Below are 7129 nucleotides of genomic sequence, written 5' to 3'. Positions count from 1 at the left end.
TCCCCAACACCCTTAGCCGAGATGTTCTGGGCAGTTGTAGCTTTCCTCGCCTTCTTAAAGGCCTTCATGGAGTCATTATTTTTAACTATCTCTGAAAAAAAAGACACAGCAAAAACAAGTTACAAAACTGGAAGAAACAGAAATAAAAAGTAAGTAAACAAAGCAAAAAGAAGTCGACCACTACCCAGCTCAGCTCGGACAAGGGAAGGGTCTCCTAAGAATTTCTTTGTGTCGAGATGAGGAGGTTGCCCCCAAATCCCCTCCAACACATTCACAAAAGCCTGCTCGACCTCATCAAGCATCTTCCACGTATATCTAGACACCATAACATTCTTTTGCCAATATAAAGGGAAGGCAGGTTCATTGTTTGACTCTAAGAGAAATGGTCGAGCTCCCTCAACAGCTCGGACCTTAAAGTAATAATTCTTAAAGTCCTTAAAAAACTCATCATACATGGAAAAAACTTTCTTTCCCTGGGCGGATCGAAAAGAAACCTAAGAAGCTTTCTTTTTTGAAGAAATTCCAGGCTTATTCAAAACAAAGAGATAAAGAAAGAGGGTTTGAGAAGGCTTAACATCTAGTTCTTGACACAACAACTGAAAGATCTTAATAAAATCCTATGTGTTTGGATGAAGTTGGGATGGAGCTACATTACACGACCACAATAAATCGGTCTCGAAGGATGTAAAAGGAATGGTAATATTCATTTGGTTGAAAAAATAGTCATAAGCAAAAAAGAAGGGACGGTCCCCCTAGATCGGAGAAGGAAAACAAACCCTCTCATCAGGGTCAGGCGCTACCAACTCATAGTTCTTCTCTTGGTCTCTACTACTACAGATCTGGTGATGCTTCCTAAGCTCCACACAGTATTCAGAATTAACCACAGAAACACAAATCAGAACAAGGAAGTCCGGCCAGTCAGACATGCCCTCGGGGACTTTGGAGGATGTCTTGACAATATTTTTGCAAGAAGACATGGTCAGCTAGTCCTACAGCAAAAAAGAGAAAAAGGGGTTACTATCCAAACAGGTCGGGCAGATCAAGAAATCATCTCGGCTATAAATGGATACAACTCGGACTAAAACACGCAAATATTAAAAATAATGATTCCGCAGCAAAAGGAAACTCCAGGACTCATACCAAAGATCCAGGGGCATCCTTTGGAGGCAGTAACGGAATAAAGATTTAGGAAAAATCTACAAGCCTACATCTCAACACCTCCTAACAAGAAAATAACCCTCTTTTCAACAGAGCAACACTCCAAAAGGAAAACCAGAGCCAGAAACTCATCAAAATTGTAGCTTTTTATCTATTAGCAAAGGGAACTATCAATGCATCAAACATGCCAAAAGGAAATTATAAAAAAGACGCAAACCTTTTTTTAGAATCAAACAGTTCATCTATCCAAAACTTCAAAATGCAAGGACACAATCAACAACAATAACAACATTCAAAGCCCTAGAAGCATCAGCTAGCACGAAACAAGAAAATGTGTATAAACCCTAGAAATAACGCATATTGCAGAAACAATCAGACACAAAGAAAAAATTTAAAGCTCTCCAACATAAATTCAAGCAAGATCAAAACTTTCCCAAAAAATAGAACAATGCAAGTGTGAAAAAGAAAAATGAAGGAAGTAAAAGAAGAAAGAAAGAAGAAGAAAGAAAACCAACCTGCAAATGGGAGGAGACGATAAGCACTAGGGGATTGAGGCAACAACGAGGCTGCACCAGACGATCACCTTTCGAAAGAACGAAGCACCAACAGTCACCTCCGTAAACAAGGAAAAGCACGAGAATGTGAAAAAGTAAAAATGAAGAGTCCCAGGCGAGCCAGAAACAGAAGGGTATAAAATGGAGTTCCAGGAAGCGAAGAGAGGAAACTGAAAGAGTCTTTTTGCAATTCAAAATGAAAAGAGGGAAAAACGGAAAAAAAAAAGGAGTTAATGGGTCATTAAAAACCCTCGCACATTCCCAAAGCAAGAAACGCGCGTTTTCAAAATTAAAGGAGTGAAAAAACATTCCGCATTCAAATGGAAGCTCTACAAAAAAGGGATCGACAATGCTCGAGCTCGGCTTCTCCAGAGAAGGATCGAAGTTCTAAACCAGGACTCGACCTTAAAAGGAAGACCACGCTCGAGCAGGGGCACTGTTGATACCCTGGGTCGAGCTGTTCGACCCGGGCTGAGTCAACCGACCTCTTCAAGACAGAACTACCCGAGCTCCTCACAAAGAGCTCAGCCAAAATCGCTACAGAGGCCCAAGAAGGCCCAGACAAAGGAATAGGCCCAAATCTAAAGGCAGCCAAAGCCTAGAAAGATAAGGACGGTTCCCCTTAAAGATAAGATAACTCCACTCAAAGATAAGATAAGATAACTATGTTATCTCCAAAAAGGTCACTCCACACCATTATAAATACACTAGAGCACCAAGGTATAACTCATACTCTGATTCTACTAAAAAACCTGCTAAAACCCCATGCTAACTTAAGCATCAGAGTCCCTTGCAGTTACCTCCCCCCTCCGGTGACGAAGGATCAGCAGCACCCCCAGTCCAACAAGTCGGACGCGATAGCTCCGACCACCACTCACAAGTTGGACACGTCAGCACCGATCAGTACAGAAGATCTCGTCCGAGATCGACCTACAGTTTCAGGTAACCCTTGGAACACCTATGTAGAATTTTTTTCAAAAACACCTTTGGCATACTAATATAGATACTGTAGCTCAAGAAAAGAATTCAATGCAATCCTTACATTAAGATTTTATATATATGTATGTGTAGCTTCATATATTAATTTATCTATTGATTAAATAATTGTATCACGCATACAAGAATTATATAAACACTGTAAAAAATTTGGAGAAAATTATACTTGGGATCTTAATTGAAACCTATCGATATGTGTACTAGAGTCTCTGATTCAAGTTGTGAGATAGATCGAGAACTTGCGAGTCAAAACGGTTGTAAGATTGTTTGACTGGAGCGATGGGGGTGGGTACTTGCAAAGACACTCCAACGCTTAAGTTAGAATGGATCTAGGAAGTATATGTGTGTAGAATGAGTAACATAATTGAAGGCTCTCTAGCTCCCTTTAATATAATTAAAGATAATTATCTTATCTTATCAATTAATATTAAAAAGATATTTGGTTTTGAATGTTGATTTTACTAAATATTTATCTTCTAAGATTATTATGTAATGAAGATTTAAAAATATAATTTAATTCAAATATTTTAAAATTAATATTAGACTTAATTTTTTTAAATATTTATCTTTTAGACAATACAAAAAGTTTTAGTTAAAATGGCGGTTTTTCAGGGTTATTACGACGGTTTGAACCGCCATATTTACCTTGAATGGCACTCAAGAAAAACTGCCATAATTTGAAGTGTCATTTGGTTATTACGGAAATTTTTGAAAAATCACCACAATTACCTGGTTAAAACAGCGATTTTATAGTTGGGTGAAAACGGCGTCTAAACCGCCATTTTAAACAGGTTAAAATGGCGGTTGTTTGATTGTTTAAAACGGCGGTTATTATACATAACGCATGGCAGTTACAAACTGTCAGAATTTTAAAAAATGGCAAAAACCTAATAGCTGCAGTAATTTCCATTAAAACTGCCATAATAATCATAAAAAATTTAAAATCTCATTATTTTAAGACTGCTATAATATTCGTTGTAATATGTTAGATTTTTTCATCGACTAACTAGTTTTACTTTTTGTTTCAAAATTGCATAAGTTTTACATAGAAACATAATCAAATTTACAAAATTACATAATATTAGGGTAAAAAATTCTAAACCTAAAATCAGTCATAACATATCCTCTTCCTACATAGTAATAATCAAATATCATAATGTTTTACATATGTAGTCTTCACTTTATTAACTATCATGATAATAGATTGTCGCGCTTCATGATTTGTGGAATCATTGTTTCTCCGTTTTGAAGATTGACTTAACTCTTTTTGGGATGGAAATTCACTTCTTCAACCCATTTCAATCTCTTAAAGAAAAGCAACAATCTTGATAACTTCGCTAGTTTCCTTCAAATAGTACTTTGCCATGCTTGGTTTCTGGCTAACCGTGCATGCAAACGCTTGTGATATTATTGGAAGTGGTGGATTAGAAACTGAATGAGCAAGGATTTCAAACACATCTTCATCTGATCAATCATCCCCAATGCACAACAGAAAATCTGGTGATTTACCCTTACTCCTCAGGCTTGAGATTAGATTCTCCACAATTATACCGATGCTGACACCTTCACCTTAGATTAAAAAATAGGACAACCATTATTTAACAAATAACCCCATCATGCATCAAAATACAATTCAAATACCAAAATTGCAATTAACCTTTATCGTTGTGTACCTGAGGTTTCACTTCAACTATGTGTTGTCCCATTTTAACAACAACAGGCCCATTGGCCAGCACATTCTCAAGGTGATCAAGAAGCTCTTTGGCTTCGCATGATCCAAAATAAGGATCGACTTCTTGATGGTGCCAAACAATTGCACTCTCCTTGGGTTCATTGAAAGAACCATCCGTTGCCTGTGTAATGCGCCATTACAGGTTTTGCCATCTTCTTCTAGTTAAAATTAGTTGTCAACCCGCATGTCTCCCAAGGAGTATCCCTCCTCAACCTGTCACACTATCCACACACCAAATTAGATGAACAATAACAAAATAAAAACAAAACAAATTGGTCCAATGTCATGTAATGTAATGTATTTAGTGAAATAACCATTATTTGCTGAGAGGCCCAACTTATCATAAGGATCAAACCACTTGTTGAGGTGATCCTTGTCTCTGCCACTCATAATGAACACCATATTCTTAGGATTACTGCATAAATAATTTAATACAAAGATAACTTCAGGGCTTGGGTTTTGTTAGAAATCTGGATCTAACTTGAGAAAAAAACCTTCACCAAATGCCTAAGAAAAAAACCAGACACAGAATTTTCAGCCCCAACCAGGATTTCAAACAAAACTAAAGATAGAAGATAGCACTCATGCACATTCCATAACATGTTAACAAAATGAAAAGAGCCCCTAACAGGTAACGAGAAGCATACCTTAATTTTGTCACATCAACTCCAAATGAAAGTTGTTTAATTTATTTGAACTAGATATATAAAAAATGTTTAGCCACCTGATTTAAAGTATATATCTTAAAGTCCATGGTTGAGACATCCAACGTTTGCTAGTCAAGAAGGTCGGTTAACTTGTAAGCAACAATTCCAAGATGATCAACAACATTCACAAGGGCATAATCTTTCAAGTTATCAAGCACCCCTGATGGATAAGTAAAATGCCTCAGGAGAAATTCATGTAGTAGCTCAACTTGAAACAACAAACCTTATTGTTGCTAACAATACAAATTCACACCATATCCAATTAAGGATGATAGGATCCCATGATATCAACATTATCAAGTCACACCGGTTTTAGTCAATGTTCTTTAGGTGTTTCACTTCACAGAATTCAGAGTTTTTTACTTTATTATCATGATTTTAGTGATCCTCCTTTTTTTATTAATATTTTCATTTACTGAAATGATTAATTCATAAAATGTTAGGCATAACAATTTACACCTTTGTGAAAGCTAACTCGTAACACCCCGTTACCCTAAGCCTTACCTCTAGCCGTAAAGCAAAGGATAACAAAGTGCCATGACAGTTTTAAAGCTTATAATATATAATATATGTCCAAGAATTTTTATAACTAGAAGCCCGATGAAGGAATAAAGCTCAAAGTCGCTTAAATCGGAATTACGAAACGTGAAGCTTTCACTCACGATAACTAAATGCGTAGGCACGGACAGAACAAGACATAATATATATAAAACCTTGTAGATAGCTCCAGGATACACAAGGTAGTACTTAAATTAAACAATATATATATATATATATATATATATATATATATATATATATATATATATATATACACAAAAAGAGGACTAGTCAAAGCCTGTAGAGTTTAGGCCGGCTAGTCAAACTAAATACAACAGAGTTTTGAAGTTTAAAATAGCAACAACCTATCTCTCAAAGTTTTCAGAAATAAAGCGTCTAAGGGAACAAGGTTATATAAATACAAAGGATGAGAGAGCGAATATATCAAAATAAAGCAGAATAAAACTGTTCATACCCTGGGTCAAGCTGTCCGACCCTGGATGTTTAGCGACAAGTCGACCGACCTCTTCAGGTTAGACTATCTGACCTCTTTACAAAGAGCTCGGCCAAATCGCCATAAGAGGCCCAAGCAGGCCCAACAAAGGGACACATCCCAATCTAAAGGCAGCCAAAGCCTAGAAGGATAAAGGCGGTTCCCCAGAAGATAAGATGACCTCACTTAAAGATAAGATAAGATAAGATAACTATCTTATCTCCAGAAAGGTCACTCCACACTACTATAAATACACTGGAGCACCCAGGTATAACTCATACTCTGATTCTACATAAAACATGTTTAATACCCATGCTAACTTAAGCATCGGAGTCTCTTGCAGGTACCCCCCACCCTCCGGTGATCAAGGATCAGCAGTGCAGCAAGTCCAACAAGTCAGACACAACAGCTCCGACCAGCACAGAAGATCTCATCCCAGATCGACCTACAGTTTCAGGTAACCCTCGGAACATTGGCGCCGTTGCCGGGGAACCTGGAAGTCATCCCAACACCATGGCGGACGGCCATGACAACGACCACGATTCAGATCTGGAAAACAGAACACCGCACAAGAACGCGGATACTACACCAAAAGATACTCCTCAACTTAACAACGAGAAAAATTCTCCAAACGCGGGAGCCATGGAGGCACTTCAAGACCGTTTAAAACAACTTGAAAAAGAAGCCATACATCAACGAGAGGCTGAGAAAAACCTACAAAGGGAAGTTAGGCGATGCCGCGAGTTAAAGGACAAGCTCCTAAAACTCGAAGTAGATCTCAAAGCCAAAACAACTCGATCCGGTCATGGAGACAGCCCCACAAAGATCAAGACCCATTCACCAAAGAGATCATGAAAGCTAAACTTCCAAAGGACTTCAAAGCTCCCGACATGACCTCGTACGACGGCACATCAGATCCAAGCCATCATCTTAGCAATTTCAGAAGCAG

General features: G+C 37.8%; 1 pseudogene; it reads right to left on the bottom strand.

Annotated features, from left to right (window-relative positions):
- Positions 1 to 4014: 4014 nt before the first annotated feature.
- Positions 4015 to 5441, bottom strand: LOC112721512 (probable alpha,alpha-trehalose-phosphate synthase [UDP-forming] 11; annotated as a pseudogene).
- Positions 5442 to 7129: the final 1688 nt, after the last annotated feature.

This window comes from Arachis hypogaea, chromosome 11, assembly GCF_003086295.3.
Source record: "Arachis hypogaea cultivar Tifrunner chromosome 11, arahy.Tifrunner.gnm2.J5K5, whole genome shotgun sequence".
NCBI lineage: Eukaryota > Viridiplantae > Streptophyta > Magnoliopsida > Fabales > Fabaceae > Arachis > Arachis hypogaea.
This window is presented reverse-complemented; position numbering and strand designations above follow the sequence as displayed.